The 21,295-nt window shown below is 37.7% G+C and overlaps 1 long non-coding RNA gene across 6 annotated transcripts in view; it reads left to right on the top strand.

Moving 5' to 3' along the window:
• The window catches only part of LOC105077303 (uncharacterized), a 315,119-nt gene that overhangs the window by 176,024 nt on the left and 117,800 nt on the right, over nucleotides 1-21,295 (top strand). For 5 of the 6 annotated variants that reach the window (XR_012508554.1, XR_012508552.1, XR_006728449.2 and 2 more), the window contains exon 4: nucleotides 11,073-11,175. The exons of the other annotated variant lie outside the window; for it this stretch is intronic. This is a non-coding gene — a long non-coding RNA (uncharacterized LOC105077303). The remainder of the gene's footprint in view (nucleotides 1-11,072; nucleotides 11,176-21,295) is intronic. 6 annotated transcript variants of the gene reach the window in all.

Raw genomic sequence — 21,295 nt, forward strand, 5'->3', positions numbered from 1 at the left:
GGAAATTTAACTTTTCCCTATTCAGTATTTTGAACAGACCATAGGCTTCCTTGCTGCTTCTAGACCTCTTTGTGTGGAAAACATGGCTATATTAAGAGTCCTGGCTTTATTTAAGTACTTTATTTCCATGTCTCATATCCCTGGATAAAACTAGGTATTAAAAACCTAACCTTTTGCTGTCAAGATCTATATTGGAATCTCATGGATTCTTTCCCTCCCAGTAGGAAAAGTATCAACTCTTATCTTTACTCTTTCATTTATGAACTTATTATTTCCTTTAAGATTAGTTTTGTATTTTAAAAAGGTTATATTTACCAAGCATTTCTATATATATTTGAAGTGGAAGTTGAGTCTGCATCAGTGGAGCCAGTCATATCCCTAAGAGACGATATGTATTAGGCTAATTTTAATTAATACATATCTTAGGGGAAAAAAATCTATTTTCAAATATTTTTGTTTAGTGCCTTTATTTAAGTAACTTATTTTTCCTGGTTCAATTATTCTGAAATATAATGTTTAAAATTTTTGGAATAAGTTTCATGAGTATATAGACAGCTTAACTTTAATAGAAAAATTTTAATCTTGATAGAATATGTTGTAAAACTTACCTTAAAACCCTATACTTTGGCAGTGAATGTGAGAAAAACTAATCATTCTGCCGTGTGTTTCAGACCTTATCTCACTGGCCCCAACTGGGAACGTGACACTGCTACCTTCTCCCTTTTCTTTTTTGTACTCTAGTGAAGTGTTACACGAAATTGATAATATTTCTTGGTCTCATTCTGCTGTTTCTCACATACCTGACTCTTGCTGTCCCTTGTTGGAATTTTGTCCAGCCTTTCTGTCCTGAACCCGTCTACCTACCTCCCATCCCACACCCACCCTGCAACCTTGAGCTGCTCCTCTAGGACTCAGCAAGCACAGCACAGGTGTTGTATCCTTGGACAGTAAATGAATGAGTGGAAGATGGGGACGTGAGCTGCTGGAGTTCCCCAAAAAGTTATGCTGACGTCTTAGCCCCTAGTATGTGTGACTGTGACTTGATTTGGAAATAAGTTCTTTGTCGATGTAATCAAGTTAAGATGAGGTCATTAGGGTGAGTCCAACGTGACTGTTGTCCTTATAAGATGAGGAAAACACCACGTGATTTCAGAAACACACAGGGAGAACACCATGTGATGACAGAAGCAGAGTGGAATGAGGCAGCTACAGGTGAGGGGTGGTGAGGACTGATGGCTTCTTCCAGAACCTGGGAAAAAGCAAGGAAAGATTCTCCCCTACCGGCTTCACTGGGAGCGTGGCCCTGCTGACAACTTGATGCAGACTTCTGGCCCCTGACTGTTTTAAGCCACTCAGTTTGTGTTACTTCGTTACAGCAGCCTTAGGAAACTAATACAGGTTCCTTTAGGGAGAGCCTTAATGTTCTGCATTAATGGGCACTAGAATCTCTTAAACCTTCGCAGCTGGCGAAGATCACAAAACCCTGTCATCAAACTTGGAAACCTTTTAAGATGAGTAAGTATCGCTTCCATTTTGTCCTTTTTCATCCTTGTAACTGGTCATCTTTTCTTATGCTGCATAAGAGAATCTTCTCATTCCATGAAGAAATGGGATGGCCCACCCTTTTTTCACTCAGCCCGGGTCACTTCTGAGGAGTTACTTGGGGTTCATGCCCCATCTACTCCACTGTGGCATCTCTCTATCTCTAGCCCTGGTGTTCATCTGGGAAGAGAATGCTGAGATGGTCCAAAAAGGTGCAGCAGGTTATTCTCTCAAGTTTTGCCTTAAGATGTTGCCCCCTAGGCCTGTCTGTGCTGTTTCCAAAAAGAGTCAAACAAGAATAACCACCTGCGAGTGCTGCGGAGTCCACCACCCCTAGACTCTAAGGAAAGTGGGAAAGTGTGAGCTGACCCCTCTGAAACACCTTTCGTCGGTAAGAGCTTTACAACAGCATCTCCCTACCCTCTGATAGAAGTGAACCTTTATGGATTGCTTTAAAATGTCTTTTAAAGTGGCAGAAAAGTAGAATCACCTTGCTCTTTTTATAAAGGTCAGGTTGACTGACTGCCTCAAATGATCACACTTATTTTACTGAGTCATTCTTTTCCAAGAAGAATTCTGGTTTCTCTTTTTCTCCAGTGACCTTCATCCACCCACTTCCTACCTCTTCTGAGTGTTTTCTCCTTGCTGCCTCACCCACCTACCTACTTCCCATCAGTTTCCAAAAAGAAGCTCTGCATAAAGGATGTGCCTATTAATAATGGTGTTAAGATGGAAAGGCATGGCAGGAAATGAAAGCTGTTTGTCAAACATGAGTCTTTTGGGAGTTGGGGGGGCCAGAAGGGAAGAGTAAGTGTACCTCCATATCTCAGTGCCTACACCCTCTCTGCCTTCACTTCAGTCCTCTCCACTTAGTGCCCTGACATGGGCTCACAGCCTCAGGGTGAAGAAGTTACAGCTTCTCACATCTTCTCCTCATCCAATTTGTTCCCATTATCCTTTCCGAGAGAAGTTTGCATTAGCCCTTTTAGTCTATGTGTAAGGTGCTAAATGAGGAATACATTTATTGGATCCTCTTCCTTCACATGGGTTCAAAGCCTGACTCTTTTAGCCGTAATCAAATTATTTCACTTCAAGCTCTAATCAATTTCTTATCTATAAAGTAGGAATAATAATACCTACCTTGCAGAGTTGGTGTAAGGATTAAATGGCAATGTTCATGGCCTTGAACAAGCACTCACTAAAACAGATAATGTTTATTGTCATTGATATTGCTGATAACATTTGGCTCCATGCTCTCTTCCAGCTGGCTGTCAGTATTCTATTTTGGAACAGATTCTCATGTAAATCCATCAGGAAAGAGAAATCTTTGTCTACAGAAGAACCACTGTGCTAATGCTTTCTGAGATTTCTTAGGTACCGTTCACCTCTAAGAGGTGGTGGTGATGGAGTGGAAGGCACCTGGTTCCTTTTGTCTGGAAGCCCTTGTTGAAGTGATGCAAAGACCTCCCTGGCAGGCAAGAAAGGCATCAGGCAGGAGCTGGCGGGATGAAGGGCAGTGAGGCTATACCATGAGAAGACCTTGCTGAGGGGCCTGGAGAGGGCACAGCACAAGGGCGTGGGTAGCGATGCTCTGATGTAGAGCTCCAGTTGCTTAGATGCCTATTCATGCATCTTTCCCCTAACACTTCTGTGAAGTAGACATATACTGATTTTACAGACAGAGACCCAAGGTGCTGAGCTTACTTTCTCTAAGGTCGGTCAGCCAGCCAGCTAGTGGGAAGGAAAAAGTAACACCTAAGGAGTTTCTTCCATCTTTCTCCATAATGGCAAATGCTAATGGTGCCTTAATAAGTGACTCTTTCTATGTAGCTCCGAAATGAATTTAAAATTACATAGAAAGGAGTACAGTTTTCATTTACACCAAAGTGGGAGAGATTTCTGTCCCTTTCAATTGAAAATTTTGAACATGATAAAGAGTTGTAGAGTAAGTTTTACATGTTATTTGTTAGTTGGTGAGGAAAAATGCTAATTAAATAAATTAGTTGGGATGACCCATAGTTTATCATCTTGTAAATTTTTTTCCTTTTCTTCATTTCCCATTTCTACATCTGTTAGCAGGTTTTTGTAGAGCCCATGACTTTCTCCCACCCCTTTAATAATACTGTTTTGAAGTAAATAGCAAGAGAAGGCAAGGAAGAATTTCACTGTCAGATGTTATTTTCTATCTGCCTCTATTTAATCAGTGGTTTGCTGCTTTGTTAACTTCATCTTGTCATAGGATAAAAGTGAAGTAAGCCTTTATAAAATATATTATCGATTTTGCCAAACTCTAAATATGAACATGAAATAAAAATGAACATGAAAAATTACATAACCCTTAAGTGTCTTGGACTTGGATAAATGCCAGGGAAAAATTCATAAGGAACAAAGGATGTATTTAATCCCTTACTCTTACTGTCTTTCTCCAGTGCAGTGCGGTCAAAAAAGCGTGCAGTTTGGAGACAGGATAATTGCCCTGAATTCCAGAGCCACCCTTTGCTGGCTATGGAAATGGGGAGGCATTTAATTTTTTGAAATTTCAGTTTCTTGCCCATTATGTGGTAGGTTGTAGCTACAATCTAATTGGTTTATTATGAGGAACAAATGAGGTAACATGTATAGTAGAACTTTGTAAATTGCATACTGTGACAGTTAATTTTATGTGTCAAATTAGCTAGGCCACTGTACTCAGATGTTTGGTCAAACATTACTCTAGATGTTTCTGTGAAGGTTTTTTTTTTTTTTTTTAAGATGAGATTAACATTTAAATCAGTAGACATTGAGTAAAATATATTACCCTTCATTCTGAGGGTGGGCCTCATCCAATCAGTTGAAGGCCTTAATGGAAAAAGACTAACTTTACTGGAAGAAGAGGGAATTCTGCCAGCAGACCACCTTCAAATTTGAACTGCAACTCTTCCCTGGGCTTTAGCCTGCTGACCTACTCTACAGGTTTGGTTGTGCCAGCTTCCACTATCCCATGAACCAATTCCTTAAAATCTATTTCTTTCTCTCTTTATTTATACTTCCTATTTGTTCTGTTTCTCTAGAACCCTAACTAATACACACACCATTATACAAAACAAAATATCTTTCATAACATCTTCTTTTTTTCATTAAAGACATTTAATTTTTCTCCATTTCTTATTTGCTATCTCTGGAAAGAATATAACTCCTTGATAAAGAGATCTTCCTTTTAATTTTTGGTCTACTTTATTGATTTGCATAAAATAAAGTTCACCAATTTTCTGTCCAATTTGATGAACTTTGACATTTTTATACAGTAGCTCAACCCACCAACATCACTATACAAAACATTTCTGTCACACCAACATTTCCAGCTGTCCTTTTGTAGTCAGTTTCCTTCCCTAACTTTCTGGCCCCAGGCAACCACTGATTTTCTTAGTATCATTACAATTTTGCTTTTTCTAGAATTTAATAAAAAATGAATTCATAGAGTGTACAGTTTTTGTACTGCTTAGTGTGATACTTTTGAGAGTCATCCATATTATTGCATGCATCTGTACCTTATTCCTTGTTTATTGCTGGGTAGTATTCTACTATAGAATAATCATATTTTGTTTATCCATGCATCAGTTGATGGATATTTAGATTATTTCCATTTTGAGCTAAAGGAAGTTGCTGTAAACATTTACATACGCATCTTTGTGTAAACATAAGCTTTCTTCTATGGCTATATATATAAAAAGGAAATTGCTGGGTCATAGAGTAGTGTATATTTATCTTTAAGAATATAAGAGGTCACCAAACCATTTTCTAAAGTGTGTTTCCATACATAACATATGAGTGTTCAAGTTGCCTCGTATTCTTTCAGACACATGATAATTGTAGCCATTGTAGCGGGTGTGTATTATCTTCCTGTGGTTTTAACTTGCATTTGCTAATGGCTAATCATGTTGAACATCTTTTCTTATGCTTATTTACCAACTATATGTCTTCTCCATTGAGCTCTCTATTCAAGTCTCTTACTCATTTTAAAAATGAGTTATTTGTTTTCTTGCATTAAGTTGTAAAAGTTCTTTATATATTTTGGACACAAGTCTTAATAGATAATCTAAATGCAAACATTTTCTTCTAGTCTGTGGATTACCTTCTCATTTTATTAAAAATACTGGAGAGCAAATGTTTTTATTTTTACAAAGCTTAATTAATCAATTTTTGTGTGCTTTTTGTGTCCTATTTAAGAAATTTGTCCTTATTCAAGATCACAAAGATTTTCTTCTATGTTTCTTCCTAGAAGTTTTGCAGCTCCAAGTTCATAGGTCTATAGTGTATTTTTAGTTTTATTTTATATATGGTAAGGGTAAAGTACATTTGTTTTGTTTTGACCTTGAATGCTCAATTGTTCAAGTACCATTTATTGAAAAGGGTATTGTTTCCCAACTGAATTACTTTGTTGCTATTGTTGAAGTCAGTGATCATATAAGTGTGAGTTTATATCTAAATTCTCTATTTAGTTCCATTGACCTGCATATCTATTTTCACACCATATCATGCTGATTTGGCTGCTAAGGTAATAAAGTAAATCTTGAAATCAATGGAGTATGTCCTTTAACTTTGTTCTTTTCCCAAATTGTTTTGTCTAGTCTACATAAATTTTATAGTGATTGTCAAAAAAAAAAAAAAAGCCTCATGACCATTTGATTGGATTTCTTTGATCTGTATTAGTTGGGAGAAATTATCTTTAAAAAACAATCTCATTTAAAACAACATCAAAAAGAATAAAATACTTAGTAATAACTTTAACCAAGGAGGTAAAAGGTCTATACACTGAAAACAATAAGGTATTGATGAAAGAAACTGAAGAGGACACAAATAAATGGAAAGATATTCTGTGTTCATGGACTGGAAGAATTAATATTGTTAAAATGGCCATACCACCCAAAGTGATCTACAGATTCAATGATATCCCTATCAAAATTCCAATGGCATTTATTACAGAATTAGAAAAAAATCCTAAAATGCGTATAGAACCACAAGAGATCCCAAATGTCCAATGCAAACTTGAGAAAGAAGAACAAAGCTGGAGGTATCACAAGTCTTGATTCCAAACTCTGTTACCAAGATATGGTAATCAAAATAGTATGGTATTGGCATAAAAACATATACTTAGATCAATGGGACAGAATAAAGAGCCCAGAAATAAACTGATACTTATGTAGTCACTTTTCAACAAAGGAGCTAAGAATATACAATGGGGAAAGGATATTTTCTTTAATAAACGGTGCTAGGAAAACTGGATAGCCATGTGCAAAAGAATGCCATTGAGCCTTTATCTTATATGACTCACAAAAATCAACTCAACATGGATTAAATACTTGAACATACGACTTGAAGCCATAAAACTCCTAAAAGAAAATAGGAGTGCTTAAATTATAGGGGCAAAGGCCAAACTCCTAGGGTCACCAATTTTCACAGTTCAGCTCTAGAAGATGATGTTCAGTCAAACTCTATGTGCATCATTTTCCTGAGTTGTGCAGCACAGTCCTTGCTGGAGTGCATGGCAGACCTGAGAACACCGGGCCTCAGTTAAGTGAAATCCCTTTTCAGTTAGTTGGAAATTTAGCACAAAACTAGAAGACACTTCCCATCTCAATAAGCATGTAGCTTACTGGAAATTCATCCTTCTTGTTTCCTCTTGGGTAATCCGTCAAACTCAAGACAATCACAGAGATTAGAGAGTTAAAATTCAGAAGAGGCCACCCTTTGAAAGTGCTGGAGTGAGCTGAAATAATCATCCACTTCTGGAAGGTGAACCATTGTGTGAGGTTACCACAGGACATAGAGTCAGATTGTGCAGATTTGAGTCTTGGCTCTGCCTCTCGTTAGCTGTGCGATCTTAACTTCTCTGTGCCTCAGTTTCCTCATCCATAATATGGGTATAAAGATTGTACTGTCATTATGTAGTTGTTGTAAGGAATACAAATGTGAGTTAATACATAAAGGGATAATGGAATATATAAAATGAGCTACAACATAAATAGAGACTTGGAAGAGTATCTGGCATTCAGGATACATTCCAATGTTAGCCATTTTATAATTATCTTTATTTAAAAACTATTAATAGCCTGTTAGGTGGTTCCTGTATAACCTCAGGAAGTAAAGACATTTTTCCTTGGTTACATTGTTTCAGTTCTTTATCTGTGCCCAATCCTACAGGGCTTTGCTGTCAGCCAAGATTCCAAGCTGCAAATTGAATTGATAAAATAATCCCCTGTGATTACTTCAGATGTTTCTTCCCAGGAACATTTGCATTTTTTTAGGAAACTCTGGAAGATACAAAAACTCACTAGTTCTAATAAATTAATTGTTCTTTCAGGCTTTTCAGGCAGGTCTGCTATGCTGCACAACTCCAGGGGGTGCCCTACTTGGCAACCAGTGAAGGGAAGAATTTGGTATAGTAGTTTTCAAAACTTGCTCACTGGGATCTCTGGGGTTATGGAGGGAGTAGAAAGAACTCAAAGGACCCCACTTTCCCCTCCCACTTGTAGGATCTTTTATCTGATTTTATATTGGACATCTGTCTATTTTAAAAAGAAGGTTTGTAGTGCACAGGTTTAGCGGTAGGATTCTTCTTTTTTTTATGAAGGAATTTATAGAATGGAAATATATTCTCACCAGGAGAGTATCTAAATCCCTGTGGCTTTGTCAAAACTAGCCTGCTCTGGGAGAGTGCATGAGAGCTTCATGATCCAGCAGCCTGTTACTGTCCACAATGTGCATCTTCCCTTCACCTCTGCCGGCTGATTTGGACCCCACAAGGCTTGGTAAAAACCAAGCATCATTGTGTGATTGACACAGTGAATACTGAGACAGCTGAATTCCTCAAATGCCGAAGGTCTCTTGAATTTTCTTTCCATAAATATTGTTGTTGAAATCCCAAAGGACTTATGTAAAAGTTAAAAATAATTTTTTTTTAATCATGGAAACAGTAAAACAAAATTCCCACATTCTCTCCATTCTCTACTTTTGATCTTTAGACTCTTACCTTTTAGCCTTTCAGTCTTTTTTTTCTTTTTTTTTTACATTCACACATCATGCACACCTTTTGAATATTCACTATAATGTATTAAATTCACTATTAGAACTGGGAAAGGACTTATAAAGGGCATCTTGAACAACCTCCCGCCAGGGAAGAGATTTCCCTTCATCATATGTCATAGAAGCCTACATTTTAAAATGCTATAGATGGAAATATATTGTAAAATTTCTTTAAAATACAGAGCACATCCTATAGAGACTGGCATCTGAAAATTGCCTGAGTTAAGTTACATAAAATGCCTGAGGTGGTGTGAGGTAAAGGTCAGGTCCTCATGTAAAAATGACAGGAAACATTGCAGTTCAGCAGAGGAAGGATTGCAGGAGTGGAAAGAATGCCTGCACAACCAGGTATTGTCTGTTTTCATCAAAAGCCTTATTTTCCCTTCCAGTGAGTAGATCTAATCGCCATCCACTCTGCTCTTCTAACCAGTTACATTCACTGCTTTTGATACTTTCCTGCTTCACTGGCCTTCAGCGGTACATGATCAACACATAACATCGAAAGCCCCTCCTAGTTCCTACCTGGGAATGGCTGGGCAACATAGCTGGGTAGGTTGTTGGTTGTGCTTTCAAGGAGGAAAGAGATCAAGAACTGGCCACAATCCCCAATCCCAACCAACCCTTTAAACAGATTCAGAAGGGAGCTTGTAGTTATGTTTGCATCTGTGAATTTTGCAGTTTTCTTGTGTGGGTGGCTCCCCACCTTGCAGTGGAGTAATGGAGCATAGGAGGGAACACATTCACAGAGATTTTCAGGCCAACATCATCCCAGGGTAGTGACCTCCTGGATGGAAGAGAGAGCCTTTCTGGCCAGAAGTATGTATGTAAAACCCCAGAACAGGTTCTTACTTGCCTGACTTGGACTGTAGTCTAAATCTGGGCTAATCACCACAGCCAGCATTACTAGGGTATTGTGATTTGCCCAGATTTGGTTCCAAGGCCACCTCTAGTGACCAGGGTATCAGCTTGTTATGAATCACAACTCCACCAAGATTGGATAGAAATGATAAAGGGAAGTTCATAAGAGGACAGAGGTTATTGCTGACAGACGTGAGAGGTGATGCTGTGCATATAAGAATAGCGGCTGTCCCTACATCCCTTTGCACACCGGAGTCCCCTGGGAAGATTTAAAAGCTACTGATGTCTGAGTCTCACACCCAGTGATTCTGATTCAATTCTTCAGGGGTATGGCCTGGGAATTGGGGTTTTAAAAATCTCCCCAGGTGATTCCAATGTGCAGCCAGGGTTGAGGACCTCCTTGACCATTTGCTTTTCCAGGTCATCATTTTACACATTACCAAAAATTAATTATTCTAAGTCTCAGTTCTCTGCACCAAACAAATCCCTGATTCAACACGAGTCAAGACTCACTAAAATTTGACTTCAGCTTCCCTTTCCAGTCTTATCCTCTGCTACTGTTTTAGTCTCACACTATGGGCCAGCAGATGTGGGATGTTTGCTGGTTTCCAAACACCTGTAAAACACCTGTAGTTTCTCATGATTATCCCATTTCTCCAACTTAAAATAGAGGTGTCCAAAGGAGTTTTTGAAGTGATGGACATGTTCTTCTCCATTTTCCAATATGGTAGCCACTAGTGACATGTGGCTATTGAGCACTTGAAGTAAGGCTACTGTGATTGAATTTTAAATATCATTTCAGTTTACATAACTTTGATTTAAATAGCCACATGTGGCTAGTGGCTACTTTACTCAGACAGGGCAGATAGAATGTTTTGTTCAATGTATCTCAGCCAACATTCTATCAGAATTTACAAGGGCCGTTTTGTGTAACCCTCTTGCCTTGAGGTTTTTCCCAGAAATCTCCAGCTGAAAGACTTCTCTTCATTGTGTTAATTACTAAGCACTGTCATTGGACTCTAGAAGTGTCCCTTCTCTATCCTGTCTCCTATTATGCTTTCTGTCACTTCTGCCCTCACCTGAGACGTTAGAAATTCATTGACAGAAGGGACTGATTAGAGAGCTTATGCTTAATAAAAACTCAATGAACATTTGTTGAATAAATGCAGACAAAATTGCACCAACCATAAATGTCTGGATGCACTTATGTTCTGTGGAAGGCATACGTATTACCAGGCAACAAATATATACCCATTGAGGTCCATGTGTTCAAAAATGTCACCAGTTAGATGGGAAGGCACGTGTCCCGGCTGTGTGAGAGAAACTGGGTCAGTAATATAGGTAGGAGAGAATGACTAATCTATAAAGTGACCACAGGTGTTAGCCTATTTTATTTGACTTGGAGGCAAAAATAATTGTGGAGATCGGAAGTACTAATGATTTTTATTAGAGGAAATGAGGGGGCATGGCCACTCAGAATACACTGGAACACTTCATGAAGAATCCTGGGATCAGTCCTGGTGAAATAGTTATACATACATCCTGACCCACGCTTTTTCCCAGAATTAGTTTGTAAAATGATGAACTCTCACTTCCCAAATTTTCTGCAGATGCTACCGTTGCTGGGGAAATGTCACTGTTAGAGAATAGAAAACTATTATTCCAAAGAGTATTGAAGACTGACTGAATCGGGTCTGGAACATTATTGAAATGGTAAGATAAACCCAAGTACTTTCTGATAAAAGAAAAAGTCTTTTTAAAAAATGTGGTCCCTTCTGAATTATGGCCAAGTGTCACCGACTCATTTTCAGTGAAATTTTATCTATTAACGGCGAGGAGATGGGACGAGGTTCTGGGCGCCTCCTGGGAGCCCCGCAGCTGAGGCTGCTCTCCCTTGAGATTGCTGGTAATGGAAGCAGCTGAAGCTGGAGGTCATTAACATTTTGAGAACACCACAAACTGACACTGTGTAATATTATGACATTTCATCCCAAGACATTTAATCTCTTTTAATCAGTGTTTATGTTGGGGATACTTCACAGTTATTTGCTTTTGCATAAAAATGAAATGCTTTGGCATGTCATCAACATAAGACTGGTTTACTTATTACCCAGTGCCATTGTTTCCAGATTTCTCTCCCTCCCTCCCCTGCTCCTCTCTTCTCTCCCTCCTTCCCTCCCTTCTCCTTTCCCCTTCTTTTTCTCCCTTCATTGTTTCTGGCTTTTGCCTTCATCCCTGCTATGTTTGAAAGCCCTTCCAATTTTTCCCTTCGCTGATATTCTTCCTGGCATGTTGGTGGCCTGGGGTTCTCATGCCACCTTCTTAGTAAATTTTTAGTGTCGTGTCTGGAAGAAAACCCATCTCATCTCTTTTAAAAACGCTCATGATCCTCCTTGTCCTTGGTTAGAAGCAATTGTTCTCTGGTTTTTGCTCCATGGATGACTTACCTGCATGTACTTTTCCTCCCCCAACTTTCCTCCTCTCGTTTGCTTCCGATATTGTTAAGTTTCCAGCATCTGTCTTCATGCCTCCGATTCACTTTCCTTCTTGTGTGGGGGGCCCTTAAGAGCTACTTAAGTTTTTCTTCCCCCCTTCGAAACCGTTTCATTAAGTGCAGAACCGATCATTGTTGATTATTTTATGTTAGAGGAAGTATATATTTTCTTGTATAAACAAGTGGTTGCACGTTGTAATCCATGAACTAGGAGTAATTTTCTTTATTTAAATGAACAATTACATTATAAATTATAAATCTTTTATTGTGCCATGTGGTCAAAACCTAATCTCAGTTTTGGGGAAGTGTTTCTCAACCTTGACGCTGCTGGCATTTGGGGCTGCATAATTCTTTGTTTAGAAGGCCTGTTCTGTACCCTGTAGAAGGTTCAGCAGCATCTCTGACCTCTGCCCATCAGGCACCAGTAGCACTTCCCACTTGTGACGACAAAACTTGTCTCTAGACATTGCCGAATACCTGCTGGGGGGCAAGAGAGCCCCACATTGAGGACCCATGGGCTTAGTGGAGTGCCCCTCCCTTTCTGTGGGCTGATGTCTACATTCTAGGGCAGAGAATTAAGGAGGGATGGAGAAGGCCTTCCTTGAAATCACTCTTCATCCACATAGACTCAAATGGAGGGGTCCCTATTCTTGTCTGACCCTGGGCCCCTGCTGTGTCTACCACAGTCTTACAAAGGGCTCTCAGAACAGCTGTCTCTGCTCTGCGGCACAAAGCTATTCCTGCATCATTCCAAGATGCTCCGGGAGGTGACCTCAGGCCTGTGCTGGTACCACGCCGGGGAGCCAGGCAGACGGACAGGATGGACAGGACGGACAGGGATCTTGCTGGCTCCAAGCTCTCCCCTGGGGGTAGGGCCCAGTTCTGCGTGATTTTGATTCCCAGTTCCCTGTGGGAGACCGTTCCCCAGGACACAGAGCTCAGGAACCCCCCCATCACCTAGACTCCGCTTCTGCTGTGACTGACTCTTCTCACTCCCCGCAGTCCTGACCACTGTTATGTAGTCTGAGGACAAGCCGGCCTGCTCTTTATCTGCTTTTCCAAAGATAATGTTTTATGGCCTAGAAGTTACATCCTTCATAGTTTCGCTTTTAACACCAGAAAGATTTTCTCTGCTTCTCTGCTGTATTATCCCTTCCCTGAGGCAATGAATTCTGCTGCGGGAATGAGTGGAGACAAGGATACAAGAAAATAAAGGGAAAATTTTGGGTTAAAACTTCAATTATTAGAAAAAAAATCACTTGTTTATTTCCCTGCTGTATACTATAAGAATATAAATGGTTGGAAAACTAGATAAAGAGCCATTTGATCCTGAGCCTACAGAAGGTTGATCAGGGCTCTGGGGAAGCAAGACATCCACAGGGAAGCAAAGAGCTTAGACGGTGGTGTCCTGTGGACAGGACTCCCAAGATGGAACTGGGAATTTAAGATGACACAGTATGATTTCATCTGTGCACTACTGTTTTGCTTTGGTTTTTTAAAATTTAAATTTAAATTTTTTATCGAAATATAGTCAGTTTACAATGTGTCAATTTCTGGTGTACAGCACAATACTTCAGTGATATTGGAACATACATATATTCATTTTCATATTCTTTTTCACCAAAAGGTACTAGAAGATATTGAATATAGTTCCCTGTGCTATAGTTTTTTTTTTTTTAATGAGCAAAGAGTTCCTTAGTAATCCTCTGCAGTTCTGGTCATCTGGTGATCACTGCTCTTCGCAAGTCCTCTGGTCCACTCCTCACTCACAATTCTCCAATGTATATTTGATTTATATTCTTTTTTTCTAAAGTATTAGTGTAAGCCATGAATTATTTCATGGCGTTTTAATTTAAATAGATGATGTAGGGTTTCTATTTTTTTCACTCAATACTTAAATTGCATTCCTCTGATTACTAGTGATTTTGGGCACCAGTCACTAGTGATTTGGGTTTCTTTGGCTCTGAATTGACTCAAACATCCTTTACTCATTTTTAAAATTTGGGATTCCTGTGCTTTTTTCAAATATATGAGTTTCTTTCTTTTATAGATAATAATTTCCTTGTGGTTTTAGACATGGCAGATGTCATATCTCTGCAACATCTTTATGTTAACTTGATTCACAGGAATTCATAATTTGATGTGATTAAAACCATCAGTGATGCTTTCAGAATTTTGTTTAAGAAGTTCTTCCTAACCCTAGGGTACATTATCTCCTGCCTTTATGATTCACTTTGGTTTATTTCTTTAATATATCTGGATTCCATTCTTGTAGGTGATGATAGATAGGGATTTTTCTCCATAACGAGCAGTTTTCCAATCATCACTTACTAAACAGTCTGACTTGTGCCATCTTTATTGTGTAATAAATCTCAAATATGAGTCTATCTCACAGCTATCCTGGCCTATAGGTCAATTTGCCTATTTTTGTATTCATATTATACTGCTTTTAATATAATGACTTTCTAGTAAGTCTTAGTAGCTGTTAGGCCTAGTGTCCATCTCAGTAGCTTATCATAGCAATGTTGTCTACAATCATAATTCAGGGTTGCTTGTAAGCATCATCTTGGGGACTAAGATTTCAACACATGGGTTTTGGGAGGACACAAACATTTAACCCATAGCACCTCATGACAGAGAGTACATGAATCAAGAGTAACTCTTAAATGTTGCTGGTGGGAGTATACACAGATACAACGAGTAGGGAAAACAAGTTCGTACCATTTTGTAAAGTTTTAACATGCACAGTCTCCATAATACACCAGTTCTATCCCTGCCTGTATCGTATCATAAAGAAGTACCTGCTTATACATCCAAAAGAGAGATACAAGAATATTTGCACCAGTATCAGCAACAAAATGGCGATGACACCATGTCTTAGGGAAATGGTTGAACAAATGAAACAATATTTGTATAATGAGACATCTATTCAACAATAAAGTTGAACTACAATATGGAGCACAATGAATGAATATTAAAAAACATTACTGAGTGAAAAAAGCAAGACTCAAAAGAATGAAAATAAGCTTTCAGTTTCATAAATTTAAAAACATAAGCAAAACTAACATGTATTAAAAGAAAAGTGTGTGATGAAAAACTAAAACTCAGGCTAGTGAGTTCTAACGATGTAGAGTGAGAAAGGAGAAAAGATGATGGAGGACAAAGAAGTGTTGATGGTGTGGATAAGACTTTCTTTTTTAATTAGTGGTGGTTCATGAGTGTTTGCTTAATTTTTTATGTTCATAACTTGTATATGTCACATACATTCCTTTCACATATCAAATATTCCAAAATAAAAAAGTCCAAGGCAAGTACACTTTACCTGTTTATTAAAGTGACAAAAAAAAAAACCTGTCAGCATGTGCTAGCTATATCTTCTATTATTCTTAATGATCCCTTTCTCCTTGAAAATCACTTTCTATCTTCTTTACCCCCTTTGCACTTATTTTTTAATCAAATTTTACTGTTTCATATTTTAATTATTTTAGTTTAATTTTTTAATCTGTTTACTCCACTTGATGGTAAGGTCCATGAACCAGTTAATTTCCATTCGATTCCCTCCTATCCATTTTCTATAACTCTTGGCTCTGCACTGTGCTGAAGACTGTATCACCTTGACTTGTTTGCTCTCATATTTCCAGTTGGATTTGGCCAATGGGAAGTCCTGGTAAACTAGAGTGTGAGAAGAGAGAGAGATTAAGGAACTTCTTCCTATAATTTCCTTGTCTTTGGGTGTGTCTGTATCCCTTGTGACTGTAGCTTCTTCCAGGCAGCTTTTCCTCCACGTCTCAAAGTCTTCTTGGTTTAACACTATGTCCCCTTTGCCCATTCAACGTTAGATGTGGTAGTGGCTTCTCACTGTTGCTGGTCTTGGGATGCCTCAACTTTCCTGTCTATTCCCTAAATATTTCCTCACATATCTAAGCAGCTTTTGCATTAAAACCATTTAATTTGTACCACCTGGGGTAAATTTTTATTCCTGCCAGAATCTTGTTATATTCTTGGTCGGTCTCAGTCACTGCTGTTTCCTCAACAACTAGAATAACACCTAACACCACAGTAGTAATCAAAAAAAAAAAAAAAAAAAAAAAAGGTACTGATAGATGGCTCCATGGATAACATGCCACAGATAATTACCATGTGATTGTGTCCCACCAGCAGCAGTTGTTTAAGTTGGGGCCAAGAAATTGACTCCTGTAGTTTGGATCCACCTATTGGCTAGGAGCAGTCCATGAGAAATCTGGCATGAACGTTACCCAGAGAAAATGACTGTAACTAAATAACACTCATCAGATTCTCCTCCTTGGAGGATTTGAATGGAAAATACAAAAAGGGTGTTCCAGTTGGTAATGAAGGCTGATGCTGGAAAAGATACAGAAGTCAGAGATGATAATGTGGCAGTGGTTGCGAGAGACTGGAAGTACGCAGAGGTTGTGAGTACATTCAAGTTCAAAGCACAGATGTCATGACTAAGCAGAAAATAAAAGAAATCCATCAGTAGAGCTAAAGAGAGGAGCTGAGTCACAGTATTGGGAAGAGATTGTCTAACTAAAGAATGACAAGTTAATTTGGTAGTAAAACAACTTTGGACCCTAAATCAACTTCTAATTCTCAAACTCTATTCCTCTCCTTTGAGATCCAGAATGTATGTTACTGGATTAGCAAAGATTCCCTTAGTCCTCTTTTCCATATATATTTTTACAACAAATCCTGATTATCTGAAGTTCTAGCAGATACAAAAAAGTGGAAAAACCAAAGTTCAGCTCCCAGTCTGGCATTTTTCCTACCACATTTCTCACATTGAGTTATCAATCACATTTTTTAATCTCATTTATGATTCCTTCCTACTTTAGAGAAAGTTTAAAAACCTATTCTTTGATAGTTTTACCATGCAATGATTGCAGTCTAATATTTCTTTTCTTTCACATTATTTGTGTGAGTTTTGGAAAATATTGACAACAAAGAGAAGGTATTCCAATGGGTAACTTCAAATTTCCCAAAGTCCATTATATGTATTTTTTTTACAGATATAAATTTCTAGTGGAGAAATAGAAAAATATCAAAATTTGGGTGATGACAGTGAGGGGTATTCCATAAAAGATGGATTATTTCATTCTTACAAAATTTTAATCTCTGATATCCAAAATCCCAAGCAGAACTGCTCTGAGAATAGACTCACGTGGAGAGGCAGCTCAATAGAGAATGAAGCGATAATGCACAGGACAGAGAGCACTTGAAGGCAGCAGCACTAGGATCATATAAAGGGAGCCCAGCACAGAGGGATGCATTCTTTTCCGCAGATTCATAAAGGAGTGATTAGCATGAGAGAAATGTAGGAGTGTCATTTATCTTGATTGTCCCAAAGCCCTTGACAGAATATTTTCCTGAAGACTCTTTCACAAAAAGTGAATTCAAATTGCCTTGGAAATTGGCTGGTGAGTCCAAAATAAAAGAAAAAAAAAAGATAAATAGCAAGTGTATCTAGTTTTAGGAAGTAGCTGAAAATGACAAAGGAATTGATATCTTTTTTTTTCTTCAGTCTTCTCACATTTTTAAAAGTTACCTGAAAGTAGTTTTAAGAATATGTGATGAGTTAAACTTACTGTGTGTTAGGTTTCCTGAGTGCAGAGGTCGTATATTCTGAGCCAAAATGAGGAAGGGTTTTGTTGCTTCTGGGAGCAAAAGGGGGTGAGATGCCATTTGGTGGCCAATTTATTCAAATTCCTGGCATGTTCCTTACGTATGTAGGAATTTTGGGACAAATTTTTAAATGAAGATAATTCTAGAAATTTCTGGACATATATTATCAAGCAGTGAGATTTGTAATTCCTGATAACAAGGAGCTTAGAATCTAGGATAAGGAAGTTGAGACTTGCTCACCACATCTTAAGTATGATAAAACAATTTCAAAAACCTGGAGATAACAGAACATATCTACATCATTTCTGATTGTCTTTTTTCTCCCCATTCTAACCCTTTCTTCTTCTTATAATCTTAAAATATTAATTGGATTATGTCATTAACCTTAAAATCCTTCAAGGACCTTCCATTGCACTTTGAAAATAATTTGGAGATCTTGTTAATCACTGTATTTTCTGCCTGTCCCTACCTAGACAGTGGTAGGAATGTAGTAACAATTTCTATCAATAAAAATGGTTAATGTGGCTGACATACAAAATGGACCCTAAAACATCAGGTATTTTTAGTTCCTGTGTCTGATTGGTTCACCAAATCAAGGATGCATTTAGTTTTGACCACATTATAACCATCAGGCCACTCTAAATGGTTATGTGAATCGTGATCTGCACAGCTTCAGGGATGTCAACTGAAAGAAAAAAGGACAATGTAAGAGTTGTGAATTAAATTTTATTCAGGGCCTTACTGAGGACTAAAGCCCAGGAGACAGCCACTCAGTAGCTCTGAGGAAGCTGTTCTGAAGAGACAGAAGGAGAAGCCAGTTTATATGTGATGTTCTTGGCTAGGGAACACATGCTGTCAAGTAATCTTGGTAATCTTGGTAAAAGAGTATTGCTGGTCACAAAGAAGAGGTATCTCAAGTTAATGATCTTAGTGCTTTTCTGTGTATGGGAAGATGTAAGAGTCTGGGTTCATTCAAATCCTTCCTGAGACATACATCTAACTGTCTAAAGGGGATGCTTGTCCAAAGCAGAGAGGGCCTCATCTTGTTACTGTCTTATTTTCCTCTCAGAGTGAACTGCTGCTCAGCGACTGCAGCAGGCTGTGACTTCAGTCCTTACAGCAGTGAGTGGTAAACCAAAATGCTCTCTCTTCATCTTTGTTTACAGTTCTACAGGGGGCGCATAGGGGTCTGAGAACTTTCTCATATGTAAGGAGTCTGTGATTTTCCAAGGCCTTGAAAGCAAATACTTAGCTTTACTCATCTTTCTGTTCCCTGCAGTGTCTATTATTTTATCTAAGACTGAGTTGGGGATTAATTCATATTTATTTATTTAATGGAATTTAAAAATAATCATGAGTGTTCTTATAATATATGTTCTCATTTTGAAATAACTCCAGTTTCAAACTAATATTTTAATATGCATAATTAATTTTTAAAAGTCAAAGGAGAGAATCAAAAATGATTATGTATATACCTTAAATATGTTAACTTTTAAGACATGAAGTGTACATTCACTCAACAATCTTGTGAGATAGGCCTGTCCTTTGGCCTATTATTCTTTGTGTCCATTGATAAACTTCTGAGTTATTTTATTATATTAACCACAAGTATAACGCACGATTCTATACTTCTGTATTCTTGAAAGTAGAATAAGAAGGTAGACACTTCTGACACAATTCCAGTTCAGAATCTTTTTGAATTTTTTATCTTCTTTCCCCTCAACCTTGTACAATTGTCTTGTCCACAACTCATCTGATAGTGAATTTTTAAATGAGTTACCTATTTTCAAATCTTTCCAAACCACTCAACCTCACATTGATGGAAACAATTTTATTTTTCCCACTTACGTTTTTAGTTTATTCAATAATAAATTAAATTACATACTTATAATTAGCAGTATAACCAACATAAAGAGTTTGGGAATAGACATCCACTCTTAGTAAGCATATCACTCAAAGCTTAGGGACAGTGTCAACATTCAAAAGGTGTGTGAGTGTGAGCATGCATCCTGTAACAGAGAACTGTGGGTAAGCAGAATCTGTTTACCTGAGGTCACTTTGGAGACCTATTGTTTTGTAATTGTAATTACACTGTAATTACATGATTAACAAGAATGTCTAAATAATGAGTAGAGTCTAAAAGAGTAAGCACAATGTATTCTAAAGAGCCTCAATATTTAGACTACGGAGAACCTGACACTCTGGACTACATTCTGATCTTAACTAATTTGGGGGCATAACTATGGCTTTAAGATAGAGTGTAGCCATTAAATTTGTGAATCAAAATCCTTTGTGCACTATTCACATACGAAAGTATTTTCAAGAGCAGTGGAAGAAGTGTGAAATTTAAATATACTGGTGAAATTCACCATCGTTTACACTTCGATGCTAATTGTGTTCATGAAAATAACTTTTGCACATAGCACATTTAAAAGGGTTTTCAGGAACGTTATCTCATTTGAACCTCACGACCTGTGAGCTCAGTACTGTGAGTATAGTCATTCCCCTGGTTTCTGAGATGAGGTAGCAGAGGCACAAGAGATTAAGCAATTTGTTTAAGGTTAACAATATTAATACACAACTGTGACTCAAATCATATCGTCTCAGTTTTTGTTTTTCTCTGCTAAAGCTTGTTGTACAATAAATTGTCTTGAGCAGAGTAAATTGTCTTTCTGCAATTGGGGAAAAAAAAGCAATAAATTATTATTATTGTTTCCTTAACTCCATTACCGTATGCCGACTACCGTAAAGCTGCATTTCTCTGTACAGGTCTGCCTTCCCCACTAGACTGAGCTACAGGAGAGCCCTAAGGGATAGCACTTTATCCATTTTAGAAATAAGAATACATTTTAGGAGCGTGTTGTATTATTTCTAAGCAAAATTTGATGTTTTGTAAAAATGGAAGAAAGAAAAATCTTGGAGATTTGAGGAGTAAGAATACTTTAGAGCTTTTTCAGAAGAACCTCAGGATGTGGTGAGTCATGTCATCATCCTCATATTTTAATACTTATGTATACTAGTTAAACCTATGGTTTTTCTATGTTTAATTCGCCATTTTGTTCTTTATTTTTATTAGTTTCTTCCTGCTGACTTCTTTGTGTGTGTGTGTTTTTTTGATCAAAGTATAATTGACTCACAATATTATATTAGTTTCAAGTGTATGGCATATTGATTCAATAATTTTGTACATTACAATATGATCACCACAATAAGTCTAGTTACCATCTGTTGCCATACAAAGTTATTACAATATTGTTGACTATATTTCCTATGCTGTACATTACATGCCCATGACTCATTTATTTTATAACTGCAGGTTTGTACCCCTTAATCCCCTTTACCTGTTTCTCCCATATTCCTCATTGTTTTCCCTCTGGCAACCATCAGCTTGTTCCCTGGATCTGTGAGTCTGTTTCTGTTCTGTTCTGTTTGTTTGTTATGTTTTTGTTTTTGTTTTTTTTGTGTGTGTAATTTTTTTAGATTCTACATATAGGTGATAACAGAATATTTATCTTTCTGTCTGACTTATTTCACTTGGCTGAATACTCTCTAGGTCCACCCTTGTTGTTGCAAATAGCAAGATTTCATTCTTGTTTAATATTCCTTATATAAATATACCACATCTTCTTTATCCATTCGTCTATCAATAGACACTTAGTTGTTTCCATATCTTGGCTAAATTTTAGATAAGGCTGCTAT

Source organism: Camelus bactrianus, chromosome 8, assembly GCF_048773025.1.
Source record: "Camelus bactrianus isolate YW-2024 breed Bactrian camel chromosome 8, ASM4877302v1, whole genome shotgun sequence".
In the NCBI taxonomy this organism is placed as follows: Eukaryota; Metazoa; Chordata; class Mammalia; order Artiodactyla; family Camelidae; genus Camelus; species Camelus bactrianus.